Raw genomic sequence first — 26,868 nt, 5'->3', positions numbered from 1 at the left:
TGTCCACCCCCCCACCCCCGGCAAGCAGTGATGTCCATGGGCAGGGCGTGCTCAGCATCATCCCAAGTCCAGACGCATAGCCCGTTGTACACACAACGAGGAAATCTTTCAGAAGTAAACACAGAACGTGCAGATAAAACCCCAGAGGTTGGAAATCAAGTTTAAAAAGCTGTAGATAAGGAAATCCAGGTGGGTAAGTTTCTACCTAGAATTCTCTCCACACTCCCGCCGCTGCTCTGGTCAAACCCTCAGTTTTGCCAAAACCCGTGTTTTCTGTCCTTCTCTTACTTGGACCCCGCCCCCCCCCCCCAGCAGGATGTCCCTCAGTCAGCCACTCTGTCCTTCTGGAAACTTCTGGAAATACGGTCTTTGCTTTCGATTCCAGGACACGGCACAGCCAGTGTCCCTCCAACGTCTGCACCTGCCCACTTCAGCCTGCTGGGGCTTCTCTTCCCTCTTGGGGACCAGAGTTTCCCACTGGTCAGCCCTGCAACCACTTCTGGGCACCAGGCACACGGTCCCCGTGGTGACCTCACTGAGTCACCTGGCTTTCTGTGCCCTCCACCCACCTGTGACTCCCTGCGTCTCCCACCTGGGCCGCCCCTGAGCTCCAGGCCTTCCCTACTCAACACCTCCACTTGGGATGTCCAACAGCCGTCTGTTAACCGTTGAACTGTGTCCCCCGAGAAGACACACTGGAGTCCCGGCCCCCCCGGGACCTGTGAATGTGGCCAGACTTGGAAAACAGGGTCTTTGCAGATGTCAACAAGGTGAGACTGTTAGGGTGGCCCTCATCCAACAGGACTGGTGTCCTCCTAAGAGGAAAACACCACGAGAAGACGCAGACACACAGGGAGAAGGCCATGTGACAGAGGCAGATGCTGGAGTGACGCGGGCGCAGGCCACGGTGCTCCGAAGACGGGCGGCCACCACCAGGACCAGGAGATGCAAGGACAGACTCTCCCCGGGGTCCCAGAGGGAGGTCGGCCCTGCGGCCACCTTGATGTCAGACCTCTGGCCTCCGGACCGTGAGAGGGGACATTTCTGCGTTAGACCACCCAGTCTGCACGTCACCATGACAGCCCCAGGGAACAAACACACCATCTCAAGTCTGCCGTGTCTGGAACTGACCTCCCAGCACGCCCAGACGTTCCAATCTCTCTAATGGTGGCTCCATCATGTCGGCTCAGGCCGCCCAGCTTGGCGACACCATCTGTGCTTCTCTCCCTTGCATCCCCATGTCCGGCCCATCAGGAAGGTGCGCCACCGCCTCCTCCAGGCTGTACTCCATGCCCTCCCACTTCTCACTACCGCTGCTGGGACCAACATGGCCCGTGGCATCATTGTCTCCCACCTTGCTCAGCTGGTGTCCCTGCTTCTTCCATGGGTCCACTCCAACCACTGGCCACCATGACCCTGCAAAAGCACACGTCACGGTGCGCCACTCGCCGGTGCCCCGACTTCACTCCACCTCTACCACGCTGACCGCCAAGCTGTTCCGTGGACAGTGCAGACGCTCTACTGGGGCCTTCCCCCGCCCCCACCCCTGGGGTCCGTACCAGTGTAGACTGCTCTTGCAGGGTCCTCGTACGCACATTCTCTCTCTTCCTCCAGTGCCCCCTTCTGAATGGAATCCCCAGCCCTGTGGGCACCCCCTCCGCTTCCACGCCACTCATCACCTCCTGGGATAAGCACAGCGACGGTGGACAGCTAACTCCTACTATGTGCCAGGGACTCCTTACAGTGCTTCAAATACACTAACCTGTTTAATCCTCACGAGGCCCTTCTGAGGGCAGCGCCACCATCACCCCCATTTCACAGGGCAATCTGGCGCCGAGGGACGGACCTGCCCAACCATGCTGGGGTGAGTAGCGGGGCTGGGTCTGAACCCACACTGCCTTCCTCCAAACGCATTCTTGTAACCCACCTACCGCTCCCTAGGCTCCAGGAGCCCTCCGTTTTTCCCTCCAGCCCACCAGCATGTGCCCTCTCCGGCGGGGATTCGGGCCATTTTGTTCTCCGCTCTGTCCCCAGTGCCCAGAACAGGGCCAGGCACAGAGCAGACACTCAAATATTTGTTGAATGAACAGCTAAGGGATTCTCAAAGGTAAAGTCAAAGACACTAACCTTTCTCTTGGTAGAAGGACATTCTAGATTCGGGAAAAAATAAACAAGGTGCCGTTGGTATGCCTGAACCTGCCGTGTGCGGGCTCCCCAGATGCTCAGTTGTGGGCTGCCAGCCATCAGATAGCAAACCCAGCTGCTGCATCCCTGATCCAAGGAGCTCACCCGCCTTCCCTGCAGGAGGCTGTGGAAATGGCGGGGAATCGTCCTGGGAGCGCCTGCCCTAGAGCTCTGGGCACAACAAATCCATCACCATGTCTTCTCAAACCAGAGCCTATTCTGTGAGCCCAGAGGGTGTCCTTCCCACCCCTGAACATCCCGTCCGTGCCACCTGCAGGGATGGCGGGGACACATATCTGGGGACTAAGGCCTGACGTGAATCTAAAATGCACTAAATAGGGGCACCTGGGTGGCTCAGTCGGTTAAGTGTCTGCCTTAGGTTCAGCTCATCGTCTTGGGGTCCTAGGATGGAGCCCCATGCTGGGCTCCCTGCTCAGCGGGGAGCCTGCTTCTCCCTCTGGCCCTCCCTGCTCATGCTCTCTCTCTCTCAAATAAATAAAATCTTAAAAAAAAATAAAAAGCACTAAATAAAGAGATGATAAAAGTCACTTTATATGCCTTAGCTTTAGGAGGTGAATTCTGCGCTTCATCCGCATTTACTAACACAGAGTCACTCGCAAAGGTGCAAGATCTCACTCCCCTACAGAGAGGTGTGGGTATTTCAGAGAGCGTGCAGCTTGAATAAAAATTATCTGGTTCCCTATTCAAATAGTTGATGCCCGACAGCCCTGAGCTCCCAAACCACAACGTGAATCGGACTGCATATGAATTTCTCATAAACGTACAAAGGTGTGCCAAGAAGTCTGCACGTCCTCGGATTTGACGGGAGAGGAAATGGCGATGCGGAGGGATCCGCCGTGCGTCCGGCAGTCTGAGCCGGTAACCAGGGCGGAGGGGCTCCGTGCGCAGGTCAGTTGGATGCGCCAGATTTTCCTACAGGACAGAGTTCTCTGCTCCTAGACACGCTCCTGTTTGTGGCTTACCACAATATGATCCTTAAAGTGGGTGTATCAGAATCTCTGTGTGGGTTTTGTGTTTTGTTTTGTTTTTTAAAGTAGCTTCCCCTGCCCTGTGTGGAGCTCCCAAAGCGGGGGGGGGGGGGCGGGGGGGGCGGGGGGGGGGGCTTGAACTCCCTACCCCGAGATCAAGACCTGAACTGAGATCGCGAATCAGACGCTTAACTGACTAAGCCACCCAGGCGCCCTTCTGTGAGGGTTTTTTTTTTTTTTTAAATACCCTCAACTTCAATTCTTTGAAGAAACGAGTTCATCCCCCGTACATCCAATCAGATACATTTTTCTTAATCCTTTGGCTTCCCATGCCACATTTCCATGAAACCCTGGTGGTGACTGGTAACAACCTCCAGCACCTCTGCCCTCCAGAGGAGACTAGACTCCGCCTCTCCTCCCAGGCTGGTTCCCCATCCTGGGGGCTTTCCAAGAGCCAGCTCATTAAGTCACTCAGGTGTGGCCCAGAGGGGCTGGCTATGCACCACAGAAGATGCCTTTATCAGTCCTCTCCCTGCGGGAATGCCTGGGGTTTCAGGAGCTCCGCCGGGAACTGGAATAAGACCAAATACAGATTTCTTCTTAAAAGTCACAGTATCACAAATGGCCAATGTGAAAACAGCAAGGATGGGACCTTTACCCATTCTGGGAATGCAGTTCCAAATGCAGCCTGTCAAGCACCAAGGCTTTTGTCCCAAGAGCAGACACCAGGTCCAAGTGGACATAAGCTCATCCATGGAACTCACAGGGCCCTGCATCCAGATTTCAAGGGTTCCTGGAGGCAAGATGAGCTTTTCAAGTTGCCTAGATGAAAGCGCAGAGAGGCAAAGGAGAAGAAAAGGCAACAGGACTCCTTCATGAGCCAATCAGGCAATCCCACTCCTTTAAAAGCAGAGAGTGTGGCTGAGTTTATGTGGCAAGGCACCTCAATCACCCGAAAAATACAAAACCAAACGAGACACCAATTGCACAATGGTGAGGAATACTTCATCGGTCATTAGAAGTCACAATCAAAGCTCTAGATTCTAACATGAGCATCCTTCCTGCCCACGCTCGTGGCCAGTCAGGAGAGCGCGTCGTCTCTGTGAGTGTTTCTGGGTCTCCACGCACCCGGCCACCAGCAGGTCGTGTGCAGAAAGGCCAGCCGCTGGGACATCCCACCTCCCCACCAAATGCTCCTGCACAACACGGCGTGGTCAGAGGGACACAAGACTACTGTCCTGGGCATAACGGCCCAAGTGACCAAGGCCTTTCTGGGCAGATGTTCCCCCCACGGCCTCCACATCATACCAGACCCGAGAGCTTTCATACACCCCCACCCATACCTCTACCACGACGCACAATGTCCCCTTTTGCAGAGGCAGGGGTCAGGAACGCAGAGAAAGTTGCACCAGAACACAGACTGCATCTACTTACACGCAGACAACTCCAAACCATCCAGGCTTTCAGTACGACCCTCTCTTTCCCAGCTAGTTCAGCAGGGGCTGGCTCACAAGAAAATTCAATTCAGAGGCGCGGCTTGGCAAAGCTGGCCACCCCGGTTGTTCCTAGAGCTTATGATCTGAGGAGAGAAATCGCCCCAAGAGATGAGGCAGCCCAAAGTCAGGCAAAGGATGGATGTCCAGGGTAAACACTGGGTTGCGTTTCAGGTGCACAGCAAACAAGCCAACACCTTTTTCTGTGAGCCAATGCTGGAAGCCATGCTTGTTGACTTCTTGCCAGAGCCAAGCCTCCCATCGGGAAGGAGTCTGAACCATAGAAGAAGAAGCTTAGCGCCCCCTGCCCTACACATTTCACCCCATCTGCTCTGAAAGGACCGAACCTCCGAGGCTCTGGGTGCAGGCCGCCTCTTAGCCTGTCTCCATGCACCTGCCGGACCCTCTGCAGGTTCCTTCATCCCGAACTTCCAGAATCATCTCCTGCTTCCTTGGGTTCAAGTCCACACACACGATGGTCTAACCCCAGAACACATCGCTCAGCCCCATCAAGGGACAATGAAAATGCACGCATGGTGTCCTCAAATCCGAGGAATGTTTGCATTCTCAAAACACAACTGGAAATGACTTAGAAGTGCTGAAAAGAGACAACGTTCCCACCTTACACCGGGGTGCAGATGTGCAGCCCGGAGGTGCGAGTCGTCTTCCCTCCCTACGCTGGGGAACTCGTGTTCCATTTCTTCTAGAACACAGCAATGTGTGACGAGCTGGGGCCTGTGTTCCGAGGGCCCTCCGGAGGGAAAGCAGCAGACACGGCCCTGCAGAGCTAGGCACCCAGCAGAGAGGACCGAAATATCCACAGGTCTGTCTTCAAAAGCTGCCTGTGGTCCAGGTCAAAAGACCCAGGAAGGTCCAGAACAGCAGGAGTTGACAAGTTTTTTGTCACTTCTTAGAATCAGCAAAAACCCAAACACACTCCCCAGAGCTTCTGCCCTTAGCCCCTGTCACAGGCAAGCATCAGTGAGTCTAGCTCCTGTCTTAGCCCCTGTCACAGGCAAGCATCAGTGAGTCTAGCTCCTGTCTGGATTCCTCACCTCCCTTCCCCTGCTCAACCTGCTGAGGTGGGGCTTTTGTCCAGGCTTCAGGCCGGCCAGCCTCCCCGGGGACCTCCCAGGTGTCTGCCTGCTGAGGAGCCTGTAAGCAGCACTGGCCACTACTGACCAGCCCCCCTGGGAGCGTCAGAAACACCCCCTTCCTGCTTTTCCTGCCACGGCCCCCCTTGTCATCGCCCCTGCAGATTATCTCCCTCCTCTGTGCTCTTGGAAACACCTTACAAATCATTCCTAGAATTCTGTGTCCCCAGCCCCTAGTGCACCATTTCCATGCTGGAGGGAGTCCAACAGTCTTCTCCAGATGACGTGCCCCCAGCACAGGGGGCCCTGCAGGAGGGTGGGGCCCTGGTGTGGTTCTGCTCTTCATCGCCAGCACCATGGACAGCGCCCAGGGCATAGTAGGTGCTCAATAAAGCAACAGTTGCGGAATATACAAATGGGGGGCAGACAAACTTTTACTGGGTGGACACTAAGTGGCAGATCTGCATATTCTGGGCCAAAGAAATGTGTCTATTCATCTATAAGACAAGTCTGTACTGCACACCTATGAACTATACACAAAAGATCAAGAGGGCAAAAAGATCTTAGACCATCTATTCTAGAAGATGAGAGAAGATGTGTGAGAATCCTACTACCCCGAGCAAACACTCCCCTCTTAGACGTGTACTTCTTCAACAGTACCCTCCGGGCCCCCCACTCCCACCTGGACCCGCACAATGCCATTCTACACAATAATCCTGCAACAAGGACAACTACTCTGCACCAGTTACAGTGGGTGGGAACTGGAGAGGTTTGGAATGTGAATGGGCAGTCTGTCTGCATGTCAGAGAGCTGCTGCTTCTGCACTTCGCTGAGCAGGGCGCAGGATCAAAGGGCACCCCACTGCTCACAGACCTGCGTCTGGGCCCGCTCCTTCTGCTTGTGCCTAGCTGCTCTGTGGCCTAGGAGGCGAGTGACAGTGTGCTCCCAGGGGTTGCTTGTGAGGGGTTAAAAGCAGTCAGGTGAATGACCCGCTCCCCCGATGCAGGCTCTCAGGGAGCGAGCAATATCTCCTGGTGCTGAATCCACATGCACTTCTCAGCAGGAGACGGAAGACTGAGGTCAGTCCTCGGTGGCCACCAACATGAACTCCATGACACCTGAGGGACCTCTGGCCAAGGGCTGGTTCCTTGACTCTGAGAGTTTCTTCAGGACGTTCTCTTTAAGCTTGTTCTTGGGGACAGCCATATCCTCATGCCCTGCCTAGACAAAGCTCACTCACGTTTAAAATGGCACATTTTGTGGGGTTTGATTTTCCTCACTTTGCATTGGCCTGATTCTGACAGGCACTCCTGGAGGTCTCGATCTTTACTGGCCTCCCATTTCTCCAAATTGCCTACCTTTTCTTTCAACGAGCTTGTTAAGCTGCTGGAGGGCCAAACACATTTTCTGGTCTCTTTTCCACAGTTCCCATTAATGACTACAACTAACAGGAATTTGCTCATCACCTGACCTGCGGGGGGAAGAACACACATGAGCTGGTACCTGGGAGGAGAGACAAAGGCACACCTGCCAAGAAGCTGGGAGACGTGGGAGGCCGTTCAAGAGGCCAAACTCCTGATACACGTGTGCAAAGTGCTTAGGTTTTCTGGAGATGGGGAGGGCGGGCTAACTTCATGTCCCAGCTGCTCTACCAAATAACCAAACACGTACCTCTTAAATATCCAAGGATAACCGAAGTTGGAATCCAAGATGAGGTTTTGGTGCCCACCCACGTGCCCTGGTACTTAGTTCAGGTTCCGGTTACTCTCTGTAGCCGCAAGAGCAAGAGGCTTCAGCGCCCAGGGCAGGCCTGTAGTGCCAGGGAGTGAACGCTCCTGGGAGCGCCCTCAACCCAAAATACACAACCGCTGATGGATGGAGTCCTCCACCTGCTGGCTCCTCACGCAGACAGCCGGAGCCGCGCTCTGCCACCTCCCAGAAGTCCCAGCAGGGACGGGCTCCTTCCTGCCCCACTGCCTTGCCCCCACCAGTGTCTCAGGCCAGGGAGAACCAAGGGAAGGTGGACTCATGCATACGTTGCCTCATGCGCCCTCAAGACCAAATATCCTCAAACTCAGAGAGCCTGATCGAAACAGAAACAGTGTGGCCAGGAGAGCGAAGAGCCTCGAGGGGCTCCGAATCATCTGACCATCCTACCACCGGCTGAAACCGACCAGGGGACCGTGCATGTCTGTCTCCTACTGTCTGTCCCTCCTCCATCTCCCATGGATGCACAGGGCAGTAACCTCACAGAAAGCCATTTGCTTGTTGCCACAATAAGGTGAAATGTTGCACCGAAGAAAAGAAATGAGTTAGGCTCCTAGTTAGCGATTAGCAGCCAGAGATTTCTCAGACATCACTGTCTCTTTTTCAGCAGGTTAATAGATAGAAAAATTAGCAGATAATTTAAATAATGGCTCATTTAACACAACGATTCCTAATTACATTAGCAGCCCATCTGCCGAAGGCTGCCGGCGCCCAGAACCCACAGCAGCGGCATTTCCGGCCCAGCTATGCAGGGCTGTTTGCCCACAGCTATTACACGTGATTACAGGCGCTGATCTTGTTAATCAGGTTCTTTCTATGCTTCAGTTCTGGAGATGAATCTCATTTACTTAAACACATCTTGTCAAGAAAGCAAGAGTAACTGCCACACGCCATTTCTCCACAATCTAAAATTAAGGGTGTTTTCTAAAGAAGGGAGAAAAAAAATCATTTTCAAAGGGCCCCACTTAACACAAACAGATGTTACAGTACTTAGCTAAGAGGGGCTTGATTATGCAATTTATTCGGGCCCCGTGTGCACGCACACTTGTGCTTTACTATTCCAATGAGGTTTGTACTAGAAAAACACATGTCAAGAGCCACGTGGATTCCCCGGCTCCCTTCGGGAAAATCAGCACCGCCACAAGCGGACAGCACAGTGAAAGATGTCCACGGAACACTCAGGGCTTGGCCGGTTAATTCTGGTGGTGGAGGTGGAGTGAGCAGAATCTGGGGTGCAGGAGGGCTGATGTGAGGGGGTCCCTGTTTTAAGAACCTAAGAGTCATGCATCCCCAAAACAGAATCCTCCTGGACACAGGAGTTACCATTCCCTCTGCAGTGACCACCCATCCCTGGGGGGGTGGGGTGGTTACTGCTGGGAGGGGGTGGTCCCTGAATTTTGAAACCTTCCGAGACAACCCATCCCTGTCAGGAAGACTGGAAAGGCGAAGAGTGGGGGGGGGGGGGATTTTATCACACACCCACAGCCCAGGCCCCTAAGACGTGCTGGTAACTATGTCCATTCACAGGACCCTGGCTTCAAGTTCATTGTCTGCCTATGGTCCCAGGATACACTCTGTGCCTTCTCTAAAGCAGAGCCGCGTGACGAAGAGGGGCTTCACAGTCTGTTAGACCCGGGTCCGAGCACTGGCTTGGGCTCCTCTCGGCTGGCCACGGAGCCTCACACACTGTCTCTGGGCGCTGGTGTCCTCGTCATCCACCCGCAAAGTAGGATGATCAAGAGTGCTGTTCTGGGGGCACAGGCGAGAACTTATGGGTGGTACAGCCAGAAGAGTGCCTGGTACCCCGGGATGTTTTAATTTCTCAAACAGGGTGGCATGACTCTGTTTTTCCTCTTGTTGCAGGGCCGACTTTCAGCACAGGACTCACATCAAATTACCCCCCAGACTTTCATTCAGTCCCTGCTTTGCTGCTGGTCAGGACCCAGATCAGAGGTGGCATGCCTAAGCTCCAGAACGGGCACAGCGTCCTCAGCAGGCCCCCCAAGGGGCACTGTGGCTCGTCCCTGCAGCAGGCGACGCCCACAGGGACGTGACCATGTGCTGAAACACGGGGGGGGTGACCCATGTGTCAGGAGCACCCACACACAGCTCAGACTCGAATCCCAGGGCCACCAAGGCTGTTCGCACTCCCCAGGCCTTTCTTCCCCACTCTGTTCCATGGGTGCCTGAGGTCCCCCACCCACCTCCTTTCCTCTGCCCTCCTCTTCCACGAGTCCGCGTGTCCGGTCTGTGGCTCCCCCCGAATCTCTCCTCAAGTCGTCCGTGTTCCCCTTCCTCCCCCCTTCCACCTCCTGGAGCATCCGGCGGCTTCAGGTCAGCAGCTCTGAGCGCAGGGCTGAGCACGGCACTCAGTAAAGGTTTGCTAAAGGAGTGAGTGGGGCCCTCTGGTCCTGAGAGATGGGAGCCAGTTAGCTCCAGCTCTCTGGGTGGGTTTTCCCAGGGTCTGATGCCCTGCCCAGGGTCTCCGGACGCAGTGACTCTCCTGGCTTCTCCCCCACGGCAACTCTGCTGCCTGTGCCTTACCCCCCGGGGCCACCGTGGTCTGGACATAGACTGGGCACGGGGCGGGGGGGGGCTGGAGGGGTGCGGCAGGACCCTCGGTGCCAGCACTCCATCCTCAGCAGCCCTGTCCTCCGGCTGTCAATGCCGAGCAAAGGTGACACTATTCAGGACCTCTCCCAGCGAGCGGCCTGCACAACACTGAAGCTCTTTCTTTCATACTCTTCTCCCAGCCAGCCCCTGGGAGCGCAGGAAAGCTGAAGACAGACCAGTTCCCACTGATAGGAAGTCCATGAGCACCGCCCCTACCCCCAGAAGGCAAGAGAGTCCTCTAACCACCTGGGATTTTAAATACCCTTTTTGCCCTGTGGAAGACGCCGTGGGGGTAAATCTGTGTGGGCTGTCCCGCTGCGAGAGAGGTCACCTGCCCCCCACCCCCGGTCATGCCCTTCCTGGGGACAGCCACAGGTAAAGACTGAGTGATACTGGATAATAAGGGCCTGGCCATTTCTGCTCAAGTTGGGCTGACTCTGCAGGGTCCTTCTATCCCCCGCGTGCCCTGTAGGGCAGCAGAGACTGTCCCCGGGCTCCATCACAGCGTGACCCCCACCGCCCGCTCCTGCCTCCTCCTCCCCTTTCACGGGTGTGGACCCTAAGAGCATGCCACGAGCACCCACAGCCACACTCTGCCCAGAGCCTGCTCCCCGGAGCCCAGCCCACAACGCTGAACAGCGTTCCGTGACTACTTCTCCAAGTGCTTCCCTCCGAAGACAACCTCAGCAGATGCCTAAGCCTGGTCTCCAAAGAAGAGGTCCGAGCCTGTCTCCCAAAGCAGACTGAGCGGATGCCCCCCCCCCCCCCGCCCCAACCCCGATGCATCAAAGGCCAGGGACGGAAGCCTCACAGTGAAGCAATCAGATCTGGTCTCCACTTTGCCACAAGCTGGCTGAACAGTCATCCTGTGCCCTCAGTTTGGTCATCTATAAAATGGAGAGAATAATTTCAGCCTTCAAAATCACTGTGTCTAAGTTTAGCTTTGCTCTTAGAGTTCAGACAAAGAAGGGGCTCCTGGGTGGCTCAGTCGGTTCAGCGTCCAACTCTTGGTTTCAGCTCAGGTAATGATCTTGGGGTCATGAGATCAAGCCCTGCCTCAGGCTCTGCACTCAGCACGGCGTTTGCTTGAGATTCTCCCTCTCCCCCTCTGCCCCTGCCCCCATCCCTGCTGGCAGGTTCTTGCTCTCTAAAATCAATCAATCTTGGGGTGCCTGGGTGGCTCAGTCGGTTAAGTGTCTGCCTTTGGCTCAAGTCATGATCCCGGGGTCCTGGGATCGAGTCCCCCGTCGGGCTCCCTGCTCAGTTGTTCAGTGGCAAGCCTGCTTCTCCCTCTGCCCGCCACTCCTCGTCTGTGCACGTGTACTCTCTCTTTGTGCAAATAAAGAAAATCTTTAAAAATAAATAAATCTTTAAAATAAGAAGAATTCAGACAAGGAAAGCCATTTGGAGTGTGGGTCTCCTCCTGTGTGCAGGGACGCCCGACGGGGCCAGGCAGATGGAGGGTTAGCCCCCGGCAGCCCAGACGCGGCATCAGCCTCCCAGGTCCAAGGACAGTTTTTGTTGTGGGCAGCAAGAGCGTCACAGCACCCTTGGAGAGAAGAGCGCAGGACCCTCTAAACCCACGGCCCCCATGAAGCTGTGTCTGTGGGCTTCCAGCTCTTGTGCTCGTCCTTATGCGGCAACGTGGACCGCTAGCTTGCCTCAGTTGGCATTCTAAGGCTCCACCTGTGCTTTCGGCTGCAGAGACTCGAGACAACACCCACACACACATCCTGGGGGTGGTCACACATCCAGGGCAGGCCCTGACTGCTGACCAGCAGAGCGAGGGCCAGGATCAGGAGCCCGGTCCCCACTGGGCTCACAGCCACCGGTGTCACACCTGAAGAAGGTGCGGGCTGTCGGCCAAGAGGCTGCACAGGGTGGCCTGTCTTCAGGGATCCAGACAGTCCAGGAGTCTGGTTCTCTGCCCCTTGGACAGCGAAGCCAAGCATGCTTTGATCGGGGAGCTGCCGTAAGCAGCCTCATATCCACCAAGCTTCTAGAAGAAGAACTGGGAGCCACACTGCTTGTCTGCAAAGGGATATTCAGCGACAGGTGGCCTGGATGCTTCCATCTGCTTGCCCAGCCCCTCCCTCTGTGTAGGTGAACTCGGGAGGGGGCTAGGGAAGTGGAGAAAAGAGCACAAAGGGCCCCTTCCCTACGGAGGTGTCCCAGCCCAGGGGGACCTCCCCGGCTGGAGTTTCCCTCAGCCTCTGGGCTTACGTAATCCACCTGCTGGCAGGAGACAATCCCACCGATGGAGGAATGGCGGTGGATTGTCAGGACTCCTATGTAAAAGTCACAAGGCTAGACCTCATTCACTGATGCCAGTGAAAATAAGGATCCTCTTTACCATGGAAAAGAAAATTCATGCTGAAGGGTGCTTTTTTATTTTTGTTTAAAGATTTATTTATTTGAGACGGGGAGAGGGAGAAAGAGAATCTCAAGCGGACTCCACACTGAGTGCGGAGCCCAACCCGGGGCTCCATCCCACGACTCTGAGAGCATGACCTGAGCCGAAACCAAGAGTCAGACGCTTAAGCTTAACCAACTGAGCCACCCAGGAGCCCCAAATGGTGCTTTTTAAAGAAAGTACAAGAGCGGGTTTGTCCCTGTATTTGGGTGACTGTGGAGGGAGGGAAATTTCTATTTCCAGAGAGCAAGGTAGCCTCTTCTTTCCCAAACAAACAACTAACCACTCCCCAAAACCCCTTATAGGTTTCCGGGGATCTTAGGAGACATCGTTTTAGCTAAAAATCAGTTCTTTCTGCACATTTTCCAAAGGAGTTTAAACATATTCTCATCAAAGGTGCAATATCTTAACTCTCAAAATATTTCCGGAGATTCGCTAAATGCTCCCTTTTGCTCAAGAGTTGGTAACTGCAACTGAAAAGCTATTTCAGATCTAATCTTTCAGAAAAGAGACAGGAGATAAACTTCACCCAGGTCCCACACTGAAACATCGTCAGTTTTTAGTCAATATTTAAAAAAAAAAAAAAAAAGACAAGGCGTATATACACTTATATTGCTGCAGCAATAGCCAAGATTGTCAACTTACCGTTATGATCAAGTGGTTATTTTTCACTATTATTCTCAGCATTAAGATTCATTTTTTTAATCGTGGTGAAATACACGGAAAATTTGCCATCTTAACCATTTTTAAGTACACAGGTCAGTGCTGTGCAGCCATCTCCACCGTCTACCTCCAGAACATGTCCATCTTCCCCAAACTGAAACTCTGTCCCCCATGAGACACTAACTCCTCCTTCCCTCCTCCAGCACACCCCCCCCCCCACCGGCACCCACTCTCCTACTTTCTGACTCCATGAATCTGACTACTCTAGTGCAATCAACCCAGTATTTCTCTTTCTGCATCTGGCATATTTCACTGAGCAGAATGTCCTCAAGGTTCACCCACATGGTAGCAGGTGTCAGAAGTCCTTCCTTTTTAGGGCTGAGTACTAATCCGCCGTATGGATTCATCACCATTACGCTGCGTCTGTCCATTCATCCATCAACAGACACTTGGGTTGTTTCTACCTTTTGGCTGAATAATGCTGCTAAGAACACAGGTGTACACATATCTCTTTTAAAGTGTTTCAAGTCTTTTGGGAAGATTATTTTTTTTCAGCAAATATTTCGTGAGCAGCTACCACGTGCCCGGGGCCACGGAGACAAAGAAGATCGGGTGCCCCTTCCAGATTTTACCACCTAATGATATTGAGACAAAAAAGACCAGCCTTCTCTTTTTATGATGGTCTTCAGTCTCTGTTGAGGTGACTGTGGGACCAGTGAGGAACGAAATGCTAGTAACGAGAGATGAATTATTTGAGGCTTATCCACTGAATTTAAAGTTTAATTTCTAAGCCCTCCCCCCTGCCAATCAACACACTTCAGAAAAAATAACTCCCTCTATTTTACGATGCTATCTGCCTAGGTACCGTAATTAGTTTTAATACTGTGTGAAACACAAAAGAAGCAGCATAGGGACATGGACTGCCCATCACAACCCATAACCGTCCATACACTGGACTAGATCCAAAACTGATCGGCCGATTGGGCCTGCCAGGTTAGCCTCTCACGGTTTATTTTATGAAAATACACACACACAGTATTACCATTATGGGCTTCGAAAGCAGAAAGCGTGACTTAAGTCCTAAGTGGCATCAAGGTATGAACACCTTCTAACAACACTGACAATTACACACAGTGAGCGATAACCCATGAATCCTCACGCTTGGCTCACTGTGGGACGGGATGCAGCCCTTGCAATGACCTCTTCTTAAAATCTGAAGTGTTATCTCCATCTCGCCTCACCTCTTTGCATGCTGTCTGATTGGCCCAAACGTGGAAGGAGTAACACAGAAAGGCCACTGTTTGGGGCTTGCCAGCCTTGCTAATTTCAGGCCAGCCATTTAAGAAACCGGCTACTTCTATGTGGTTTGTAAAAGGCTTTGATGGTTTTTTCTCGTTAAACCCATGAGGGGGAAAAATGTTTTAATAGGCATATGGCGATCAAAGAGATCATTCTCTGCTAAAAAGATTTTTTAAAGCCCTTCCAAGTAAATTCCTCTCAGGAAAGACATTAAATCTAAATCTCCATTGATCTCCACATTTTTATGGTGTCTATAGATATTCTGAAAGAATGCTAACCCAAAGGAGAAATGACGGATGCATCCCTCTTTTGTTTCCACGCCAGCGAAGCATAGACATTTTCCTAATTAGGGTGTAGAACAGCCACACAGAAACCTTCCAGAACATTCTAGAAATGGGAGACACTAAGACTTGGCTAGAAAGACTGTAACATATTAACCTTGACAAGATCTCCAACACACATGTGAGAGCTTTTCTGTACCATCACTAAAAGTCCCTGGCGCAGCAAACGTGGAGACAGACACCATCATCCACCGCCTCCTAACTCCCACCGCCCGCCACGGGCACTGGAAGCCCCCCGCCACCCACGCAAGACAGCACACCACCAATGCCCCCAACTCTCTTTCATATCACTCACTTGTCCCCACCAGGATCACTCCCATCTGCTTACAAACAGGCTGTTCTATTTCCCATCTTAGGAAAGAAAACAACACACAACTGTCTTGACCGCAGAGCCTCCTCCAACCACGGCCCCGTGCCTCGGTGCTCCAGCAGTGAAGCCCCTTGCAGGAGGTGACTGCACTCCCGCCTGTCAAATCCCCCCGTCCCTTCCACCTGAACCCAGGAGACAGCTCTTCTCCGCATCATGTGCCAAGGCCAGCCAACAGACCCCTTCTGTCCCTTGGCCACCGTGGGATTTGGGCCTGTTCCTAACTCTCTGCTTCCCCGGGCTCCGGGACGCATGCACCTTCCAGCTTCCCTCCCATGTCCCTGCTGCTCCATCTCCCTGATTCCTCCTCACCTCCCCAGCCTCCAAGCTTTGGGGTGTCTCAGCGCCCGGACTCGGACCTCGCCTCTCTGGCCTGTCTCTGCTCACGGGAGACTGCATCTCAAGCCATGGCTTCACCCAGCTGCTCTGCAGTCAACACTCAGGCTTACATCTCTGTCTGGGACCCCTTGTCTGAACCCCACATGCATATTCAGCGGCTCTGGGACCACGCACCTTGCATGTTATAAAAGGTGTCTCAATTTGGCATTTCCAAAACCAATCTCCTCATTTTACCTTCTTGACCACGTAGCTCTCAGCAAGAGCAATGGCCCCCTTCCTGCTTGTCTCCTGCTTCCGCTCCCACAGCATGTCCACCGTGCTCCAACTGGGGCCTCCCTGCGGCTCCTCCAACATGGAAGCACACATCCTTCTCAGGGCCTGGGGCTGGCTGTTCCCTTGGCCTGGAACACCCTTCCGCACGGACCTCACTCCCTCTCTCTCCGGGCCTCTGCTCGAGTGCTGCCTCATGGAAGAGCCCTTCCCGGGGGCCAGCCTACAGAATGCAGTCACACCTCCCTACTCCCCGCACGCCTCGGTCCGCGCTGTAATCCACCTGGATTTGTCTGTCTCTTCCCACTAAACATAGATCCGAGAAGGCCAGATTTGTCGTCTCTGGCTCACTGCTGCACCCTCTGTGCCCAGAACAGGGCCAGGCAAGTAGAAATACACATCACATATCTGCTGGATGCAGTCACCTGAGACTCAAGAGTAACTGCCTTACAAAACAATACCCAAACTCAGACACTAGGCTAGATTTTATTAGGAAACATAAAAACAGAAGAATTGAAATGAATCTGAGGGGTCACTGTTCTGTCCATTGGAATCACCCCAGGAGCTACTGTATGTCATCTCCAACCCAGAGAATAGAGCCTGGAACCCATACTTTTAACAAGGTCCCAGGTGACCTGACAGCCAGCCGGGAACGGGGACCACTGACGCAGGCTAACCCCCCTGTAACACAGCACCACCACCCGGAGCCCCCCAGAAAGCTGCCGACATTTCTGCCAAACTCCTCAGCCAGGGGAAGCTCATTACCTGCTGTCCTAACTTGTTAAAAGTCTAGAGCATCTGTTTAGGCATGTTCTTCCTTTCTCAGTTTAGTTCAACAAATATTTATTTATTGAGTTTTAAAGATTTTGTTTATTTATTTGACAGAGACAGAGCGAGAGCGAGACAGGCAACACAAGCAGGGGGAGTGGGAGAGGGAGAAGCAGACTCCCCGCTGAGCAGGGAGCCCAACATGGGGACTCGATCCCAGGACCCCGGGACCATGACCTGAGCCGAAGGCAGACGCTTAACCGACTGAGCCACCCAGGCGCCCCTCACAAATATTTATTGAGGATGGATTCGGTGCCTGTCCTCATGGAGCTTCCACGGGGCTAAAGAGCTGGCGGCCCCCACCCCTTCCCAGCAGACCCACGTCTGCACTCTGTCGATTATCTCAAGTTGAGAGAGTGTGTCCTCCCTAGAGCCCACGGCACACCTCCTCTGGGGCCGGATGGGATGCACATCTCCCTGGAGGGCGCCAAGTGTTGGTCACGTGACGTGACTTCTTACCCCTTCCTCGGTGCCTCCCAGGGCCCCACTGAAAGTCAATATCCAGCCTTCATTTATCACCTTCCAACCATCCGCTAATCAGACATCTAATTATCGTGCTTGCTTATTAGCACGGCCCCTAAGCAAGGATGACAGGCAAATTCATGAAGTGTCCCATATTTTCAACATAGAGGGGATTAAGAGTACAATTATCATGATGAGCACTGAATAATGTAGAGAACTGTGGAATTACTACATTGTACACCTGAAACGAGTATAACTAATTTAACTAATAAAAAAATCTGATTCTCTATTTCCATACATACCAACTAACCTTCCATGCCACGATACAGACACGACACTGGGTGACCATCACCTCTGCCCACTGATCAAAACCATCTGTGAAAACAATTCGTAGTAAATACTGTCTTATGTGATTTCACAATACCTTAAGACACTAAAAACTATATAAAAGCCAACATCAGACAGAGTTAGGATTTGTACTTGAAGACTTTTAACCCTCCAGTACACACTGCCCCATCGCATCAGGGCCCGTTGCTGTCAGCATCCACCCGAACTTTTAAAACAATCGACTTTTTCTTTTTAAGATTTCATTTACTTATTTATTTGAGAGAGTGAGAAAGAGAGAGAGCACAAGCAGGGAAAGCGGCAGGCAGAGGGAGAGGCAGACTCCCCGCGGAGCAGGGAGCCCGACGCAGGGCTCGATCCCAGGACCCTGAGATCATGATCTGAGCCGAAGGCAGACGCTTCGCGGACTGAGCCACCCAGGCGCCCCTAAAACAATCACCTTTGAGTTTTAATTACTGACAATGATCCTCAAGAACGCTGGGCTCGCTAGCCTGGAAAATACTGACGACTGCGGATTCCTGGTGGACATGGCCAAAACGGACTCCATCTTGATTGACCTCCTCCGCCATCAGAATAGCTTTCCCTCAGAAACCACTGTGAGCGCGGACTCCAGAAAAGCGTTCCACCTCCCCATCTCCCGCGCTGGTTTCCACAAGGGCCTGCAGCTGCGGCCGGGAGCAGCCGCGCACCCCCCTGCGGCCCAGCCGCACCTCTCGGGGCTCCTAGACACGACAGGCATCGGAGCCCGCTGCTGCGTCTTCAGTCTCCCCGGAGGCGGCTGCCAGGTCTGAGATCAATGAAGTGCCGACTCGGAGGCAAGGCTGTAAGAGTCCAAGCTGAAAGCCTCCTGAGCCTAAGTGCCAGGTCGTGGACAAAACAGTCCCGTTTCTTTTTGGACTCAAGTGCACAGAAGGGCAGGCAGCGCGCTGGCCCTGGCCTTTGGGTAGCTGGCTATAAAAGAAAATGTAAGCTTCGGATGGGCCTGAATGTCACAATTTTGCCCCAAGGGGATGGGTCTTGATTTGAGAAAAATAAATAAGCTTAACTCCTTTAAACGTGCTTCCCTTCCGTCTGGCGTGCGCCGAGAGGAGTGGCTGGGGTGCACCGTGGGCTCCCTTAGCATTCACTTACTCAAGAACCAAGACTTAACAGGACGAGTGTGTCATGGTCCAGAAATTAAAGCCAGGTGGCATCTTACAGCAAAGGGACCATTCTGTCACGGAAGGCCCACTCTGTCCTCCTTCCTGCCAACACAAACCGGCCTGGTGAGCAACGACCGCGTGGGAAAAGTGGGGAGGGCCTCCGGGGGGCCACAGGCGCTCTGACTCCATCATGACCCGGGAGGGAGACAGCGGTATCACTTGGCTCAGCCTGGCGTCTTTTTTTTTTTTTTTCCTAAGATTTTATTTATTTATTTGACAGAGACAGAGACAGCGAGAGAGGGAACACAAGCAGGGGGAGTGGCAGAGGGAGAAGCAGGCTTCCCGCGGAGCAGGGAGCCCGATGCGGGGCTCGATCCCAGGACCCCGGGATCATGACCCGACCTGAAGGCAGACGCTTAATCGACTGAGCCCCCCAGGCGCCCCGGGAGTGGGATTTATACAGCAGCTTCTCTCTCATCCTACCAAGCCCAATTCCAAGCCAAGGGAAAAGGGAGCCTGAGCAGTGCAGTCCACAGAAGCTGGCCACCCAGGCGGGACAGAAGGGCCTGTCCCAGGAAAACCCCCTCCTCCGTGGGCACCCCAGCCAGATGCCACCCACAGAGGCGTCCCGAGCACCTTGCTCCTAGCTGGCCTCCCATTCCCCTCCCTTCCAGTGGCATCCCCCAGAAGAAGGTGGGGAGGAGAGCAGGGACGGGAACCGGAAGGAGGACGGGACAGGGGTTAGAAGGCGGGGGCTGCTGAGCCGCCGCCCCACATGCACAGCTGGGAAAAGAGGAGCGGAGCCAAGCTGGACCCTGCCTTCTGAGATTGCCCATGAACGAGTGGACAGCACAGAAACAAAGCGGGGGTCACTCCCATCCGCTGACCGGACAGAGGGGAGAGGCGCGCCACACACAGGCTCTGCGTGGCAGATCACTGCTGGGAGTTGATATTTACGGTTTAGATCAAGCTTTCGATTGTCCAGTGCCATTCTGGGGCTGCTCTGGGAGAGGAGCTTATTGAAGAAGGCAGCCGGTACATCCTCCAGAAGGCCGAGTGTCCGGAACGGTCCAGCGAATAAACCAGTGGATGACCGTTTACTGGGCATCTGTGCTATTCCAAGACACACACAAACTCAGCTCACTGACAGGCAGTTTCTCTTGAATTAAACCAGCCCCCGACTCCGTACAGGGCTCCCAAATTCTCATGGACTAGTGACTGAAATTTTTTGGATAAACTACTGTAACAAGAAGAATATTTTGGGGGCGCCTGGGTGGCTCAGTCAGTTAAATGTCTGCCTTCGGCTCAGGTCATCATCCCGGGGTCCTGGGATCCAGCCCCGCATCGGGCTCCCTGCTCCGCGGGAAGCCTGCTTCTCCCTCTCCCACTCCCCCCTGCTTGTGTTCCCTCTCTCGCTGTGTGTCTGTCAAATAAATAAATAAAAAAAGAACTAAAATTCCTTGGGGTGCCTGGGTGGCTCAGTTGGCTGGGCATCCAACTCTTGGTTTCAGCTCAGGTCATGATCTCAAGGTCGTGAGATTGAGCACACGTCAGGCTCTGCTCCTAGTTGGGAGTCTGTTTGGAGATTCTCTCCCTCTGCCCCTCCCCCTCTCAAATAAATAAATCTTAAAAAAAAAAAAAGAACTAAAATTCTTTGGAAGATTTTTACACAGGCAGTAAATTCTGTTTCTAACTTTAGAGTTCAAAAGTATTTATGTACGTAGCAAACATACCATTTCTGGTGGCAGAAATCAAGTAAGGATGGAAACACGTAAAGATATCTCCCTGAAAAGACCTCTCTCCGTAGCAGGAGTTTCTTAAGAAAAGGCAGTTTCTAAGTCCATGTGAAAGTTATCACCTGAAAGGGACCTGCTTGAACTGTTTATTATTTTTTTCAGTATCTACTAAGCAGCATACCCCTGCCAGCCACTTGTAATCACAGTAAAAGCCAGCAAATCTGGCCCAGTGGGTGGCTTTTTGGGAAGTGAAAGCATGTAACTCATCTGTAGAGGTCTTGCACTTTCGACACAGCAGACCCATAATATGCTGGAGCCAGCAAAGTGCTCGGCGGGTTGTCACAGCAAAGGAACAGGCGCGGGAGCAGGGGTGGTGCTCACTGAGCTGAACCATCACCTGGCTCTGGGGGCCTCTGTCCCGGACCCATCCCGAGAGGAGAGAGAGGGGCGCTTACACGTGCCTACCCGCTTTGCCAGATGCATGCTCTCCTCTCTTCTCCACCTGGCTTTCCTCACTTGAAGTCTTTAAAGAGGGTCCTCGCTCGCTCACGGACGGACGCATCGTGCCCCACATGTCGGTGTGCAGCATTTCCCTCCCCCGGCCCCCTCCCTGGGAACATCCAGGTTGTCTCCAGTCGTTTGCTGGTGCAGGTGACATCACAAATAGCCGTGGGGATGCAAATTTTTACAGTTTTCCCCGATGTAACTTCGTGTAAACGCCCAGAAGTGGGTTTGTGGGTCAAAGAATACATGCACACGTGATTTTACTAGACATTTCCAAACTCCCCTCCATAGCCTTTGTGTGATGGCAGAACATTTTAGTAGGACCTTCCCTTGTCCTACAACTGCCTTCAAACACACTGAATTGTTCTTCCCCATACCCGAATGGAACCTTGGGCAAAGACTGTTTTTTTTCCGAAAGCTCTGTGGTAATTCATTTATTTCTAGGCATTAGAAGTCCAGACCAATCTAAAGACAAAGCTTAAGGTCAAAGCTCCTATCTGGCATCCAATACCAGGGGCCCACCTTAGGCTCAGAAATCTGCAGTGGGGAAGAGCAGGCATGGTGCGATTCATGTCTCTTTCCCCACCTGGCTCACAGCAACGCCTGAAACAGGAGGGAAGGAAGGTTTGGGGAAGAACGTGCTCATCTGATGTCATGACTGGCACGTTCTGGGAGTGGCTGATGCCTACACACTCACCCTTCCCCCTGGGGGGTATTTAGTAGGTTCCTCAGAGCCCTGGTCCCCCCCTCCCCCATTCTCACCACACACCTGTACTTCCTGGTGTGGACAAAACCCGCCTGCTGGCCATGGATGATGGATGCTCCCACCTTGGTCTCTAGAACCTGACAGTCGAGCCCGGAGGTCAGCCAGCCTTTTCTGTACAGAGCCGGGCAGTGAATAGCCTAGACTCTGGCAATACGATATCTACCTCAACTCTGCCACTGTTGTGTGAAAGCACGCACAGACAACAGGTAAACCACCAACCCAGATGGCTGCATTCCCCACAAAACCTTATGGAAACAGGCAGGTTGGCTCACGGGCCTTCGTTTGCTGGCCCCTATCTACCCCATGCAAACTCCTAGTGGTCGTCTCCTGAGGGGTCCCCCTTTGTGATGGCCAAAGCCTACATCCCTGTTAACAGGGTCCCACACGGTGCTCCCTGGACGTAAGCGTCTTGCCGACAACAGCAACAAAGACACTAATGAAAAGACTTCTCAACTTCTCCTCCTCCTCCTGGGAGATTTCAAGGAGAAGAAAAGAACGACAAACTACCTTCAAGTACTTTTTAAAAATCATTAAGCTATTTTTTTCCCCAAAAGTTATGATGCCGCATCATTTGGAATGTTTTCGGCTACGAGTAGAAGCTAGGTTTTAAGCGGCTCAGAGAAGCAGGGATTCTTCTCCACACTGAGAAGGGTCTAGGGACAGCTGGTATCAGATCAGCCCCTCAAAGAAAGTCAGCATCAAATCACTGCTGCTCCCCTCACCTGACTCTCAAGGTCAGAAGCTGGCTCCCTGATGCCGACCTTCACCTGCACCAAAGGCAGGGAAGAGCTGAAAGTATCACCCCAGCCAGACCCGCCACTTTTATCTGGAGATATAAGCTTCCCTGAAATCCTCCAGGAGACCCCAATTTAGGTCCCCCTGTCCACAGCCGAGTGCTTAGTTACACTGGCAGCTGCAAGGGCAAGCTCCAGGAGAGAGAGGAGAGGGCTGAGAAGATGTTTTGGTTCAACAACCCAACTGAAGGCATCTGCCACAGGGCAGGTGACAGAGTCACCAAGACGGCCATGTTTCAAAACCTAAGCATGCACGTAAATAACAAAAGTACACTAGGGGCCTCTGGGTGGCTCAGTGGGTTAGGGTCCGACTTCTTGCCCTCTGTCCCTCCCCCCACTCTCTAACAAACAAATAAATCTTTTTAAAAAATACTCTCTATACTCAGCCTAGGCACAGCCCTCCACTTGGCCTTTTAACGCTTCCTTTTTATTTTTTTATTATTATTATTTTTTTTAGTAGACCCCACAGCCAACGTGGGGCTTGAATTCATGACCGGAGATCAAGAGTCACATGCTCTGCCACTTCAGCCAGCCAGGCGTCCCTAACACTTCACTTTTTTTTTTTTTTAAAGATTTTATTTATTTATTTGACAGAGACAGACACAGCGAGAGAGGAAACACAAGCAGGGGGAGCGGGAGAGGGAGAAGCAGGCTTCCCGCCGAGCAGGGAGCCCGATGCGGGGCTCGATCCCAGGACCCTGGGACCATGACCTGAGCCGGAGGCAGACGCTTATCGACGGAGCCACCCAGGTGCCCCCCCAACACTTCATTTTTAAATGTGAAGTCAGCTAATAATCACCAGACATTTGTGGAAAGCCTCTGGTGCGAGATACACACCAGACAATGACCCCAAGAGAAGGACTCGGGGCCAAAAGAGAAAAGGCAGGAAGCCGAAAAGAAAAATTTCAAAAAAAAAAAAAAATCATAAGTTATTTCCTCAGAGAAATAGCAGATATGCAATTCGGAAACAGGAGTAAAGTACAACCATAAAAAGGAACATTCAGAGGGAAAAAGAAAGTGCTCTTGAAAATTAGAGAGAAAGTGGCAGATATGAATACAGAGTAGAACCCAGAGACCAAGTGATGAGAACTAGGAGGCCAACATCTGGATAACAGGAGGTCCAAAAAAAGAGAACATTTTACTAGAAAGCTTCTCAGAATTCAACATCCTGAGCCAGACTGAAAAGACCAAGTGCTGAACATTAAAACAAACAAAACAATGGGGCGCCTGGGTGGCTCAGTTGGTTAAGCGACTGCCTTCGGCTCAGGTCATGATCCTGGAGTCCCGGGATCGAGTCCCGCATCAGGCTCCCTGCTCGGCAGGGAGTCTGCTTCTCCCTCTGCCTGCCTCGCTCTCTCTCTCTCTCTGATAAATAAAAAAAATAAAAATAAAAAAATAAAACAAACAAAACAAGCCATACTAAGACACATTGTCATGAAATTTCAGAACACACCAGCTCTAAGAATATGGCATATCCGGTGTCCTCTGTCGCTCACTATCATATATGGTTCATATACAAAGAATCAGAAACCACAAGTGCATGGGGCTTATCAAGAGCGTCAAAGAATGCTAAACTCCCCAGGACGCAGGGGGATGCTGTCTGGCCAGAGGAGCCAGGACTGCTGGGCCCTGGGGTCCGCACGCACCCCTGGGGTGGGGATCCGAGCTCATGCGGACCCAAGGCGCCACAGGAAATGTTACCGCTCACTGGCCACGGCCAGGAGCCCCACCCACAGCTCTGCTGAAGCTGGGGTGGAGCATGAGGCTGAGATTTGAGGCTGGGCAGGCCCCTGCCTCTCTCCCCAGGCCTGAGCACAAACACTAAGATGTTTCATGGCTCATAAACCCAGGACAGCGAGGCATGTGTTCACAGCCATTGGGATGAGCAGCCCCGAGCGAGGCACCAGCTCTGGTTTGGAGGGGCAGGTGAGGATGGTCCTCAGGCACACAGGGGTCGACCCTCTATCAAGAGCCCAGCACAAAGGCCTGCAACCCGATCAGCCCACAGTCTCTCCCATTTGGGTGAAATGAACAAGGAGGTGGGCTACCACAGAGCACCGTGTCCCTCAGGGTGCGCCAAAGCGCAGCCCTTTCTGCCTCCGCAGCCGCCACGGTGCCCGTGAGAAAGCTTGTGGCGAAGGGGGGTGGGGGGCAAACAAAAGAAGCAAGTTCTGAAGTTTACCCTGGATTGCATCCACCCTGTAGAAGATGGAATCATGGATGCTGCCAGTTTTGAGCAGTTTCTTCGGGGACGGATCAAAGTGAATGGAAAAGTTGGGAATCTCGGTGGAGGGGTTGTAACAATTGAAAGGAGCAAAATCAAGATTACTGTAACTTCTGAGGTGCCTTTTTCCAAAAGGTATTTGAAATATCTCACCAAAAAATATCTGAAGAATAATCTCCGTGACTAGTTGCGCGTAGTTGCTAACAGCAAAGAGTTACGAATTGCGTTACCTCCAGATTAACTAAATGAGAAAGAGGAGGAAGATGAGAATTAAAACGCATTTATCTGGAATATTTTGTATGAGTTCTTAAATAAAACTTGGGAACAAAAAAAAAAAAAAAAAAGAAGAAGCCAAAATGATGCAGGGGCGCCTGGGTGGCTTAGTCATTAAGCATCTGCCTTCGGCTCACGTCAGGATCCCAGGGTCCTGGGATCGAGCCCCTTGTTGGGCTCCCTGCTCCGCGGGAAGCCTGCTTCTCCCTCTCCCACCCCACCTGCTTGTGTTCCCTCTCTCACTATCTCTCTGTCAAATAAATAAATTAAAAAAAAGCCAAAATGCCCATACTTGAACTGACCAAAGGGCGATAAAAAGTATCTTATCTATTTCTGAAACGAGTGTATACTTAGGAATAAGCACACCACTTATGCCGATAAATTCTTAGGCATCAGGAAGCTTGTGGATTACATGTGAGTGTCGGTGGGGCAGGGACCTGGCCCCGTCCTGTACCCCTTGTCACCCCTTGCTGCACGGCTCTCAGGCATCCCAAGGTGCCAGGCATGCAAGAGATGTTCAAAGTCTTAGGTTCACAGCACTCGATCTTCAAAGGAGGTCTTGTGGTTGTTTTTAACCTCAAACATTATCTCCCTTTGCCCCCCGATCATTTTCTCTTGCTCAGTGCCCACATCCACCTCTTCTGGAAAAAAAAGTTCAAAGTACATATATCAATGAGAAGTACACTCTGGACTGACTCACAGAGGCTTTTGTGAGTTAGATTCTAGATCACTTTGGGGAGTTAGGATTTTAAAGTATAGAGCTTTAAAAATAAATAAATAAAGTAGAGCTTTAAAACTGTTTTGTGAAAGGCCGAAATGAGATTCTCAAATACAGTCAGTGAGAGACAGCATTCCTTCTTTCATTCCTCAAATATTAGCCTAACCTGTGCCAGCCACAAGGTCCAGCAGGAGGGCTGTGCTGAGCCAACAGTTCTGTGCATCTGACCCCCGAGCCTCCAAATGCACGGCCCTACGACTGTGCCTGGAGGCTTTCTCCAACCAGCCGGAGGACCCCAAACGCTGAAGGCGAGCCCACTCTGGAGCAGCCCTCAGCCCACACCTGGCAGGAGCCAGGGCAGGGTGGGGGGGGAGTGTCCGGTGCCCTTGCCCTTCTTTTGGGACCACTGAGTCTGGCATCCTCTCTCAGGGATCCTCAGGGGGCTCACGCCCCGCTGCCCACACCTTCTCACTTCTCCACCCCCTACACATGATTCCTGAGATCGCCTCCCAAATACACTGCCCACTCTCATGCTTGTCTCAGTCTGCTTCTGGGGAACCTGACCGAAGACACTGTTAGAAAACAGGCAATGGTCTCCTGGTGCCCCACCTCCCCTGGGTGCACTGAGCTTAATTTTCCTTAATTCAGAAACTCCTGGCTAACCATATTCAGCTCCCTTCCCCCAACTCTTCACGACACACACACACACACACACACACACACACACACACACACTCTCTCTCTCTCTCTCTCTCTCTCTCTCTCTCTCTCTCTCTCTCTCAGGACTTTGTTCTAATAAAATCTAACCCCAAAGCACAATTTTAAAATAGAGGAAAGAGGAGCTGTTCCCAAAGCTGTCACATCGGAGGCACCCACGGCCCATGTGCACTCACGGCATGTGCCTCCCCCCCCCCGGGGGGGTACAGGTGTAGACTTCACCTGCCTGGCTTCACCCTGGAACCTGGTTCTCCCCAACCTCTCAAGGCTGGGTCTTCCCATGCTGCTGGTCACAGCCAAACTGCACCTCCCCGGAGAGCTTTCCTCCAACCGCCAGGCTGGAGCAGTCTGTTCTGACCCGTGCCCATGACCAGGTTGGACTGTCTCAGCAATTAGCGGAAATTCTGTTTACTGTCTTACAATCTGTCTTGCTAACAAGCACACAGGTTCCAGCAAAGTGTCCAGATCTTTTACTTGTTTTGGAAAATTGGGTTGATTGGGTTGTTTGCTTTGTTTTGTTGAGTTTT

The 26,868-nt window shown here is 52.6% G+C and overlaps 1 protein-coding gene and 1 pseudogene across 1 annotated transcript in view; one reads left to right on the top strand and one right to left on the bottom strand.

Annotated features, from left to right (window-relative positions):
- BACE2 (beta-secretase 2) overlaps window positions 1–26,868 on the bottom strand; it is a 91,624-nt gene that overhangs the window by 55,809 nt on the left and 8,947 nt on the right. The gene's annotated exons all lie outside the window — the stretch shown is intronic.
- Window positions 17,929–24,907, top strand: LOC113917268 (annotated as a pseudogene).

Source organism: Zalophus californianus, chromosome 1 (genome assembly GCF_009762305.2).
Source record: "Zalophus californianus isolate mZalCal1 chromosome 1, mZalCal1.pri.v2, whole genome shotgun sequence".
NCBI classification, from domain to species: domain Eukaryota; kingdom Metazoa; phylum Chordata; class Mammalia; order Carnivora; family Otariidae; genus Zalophus; species Zalophus californianus.
Note: the sequence above shows the minus strand (reverse complement) of the source record. Positions and strands in the feature narration are given on the sequence as shown.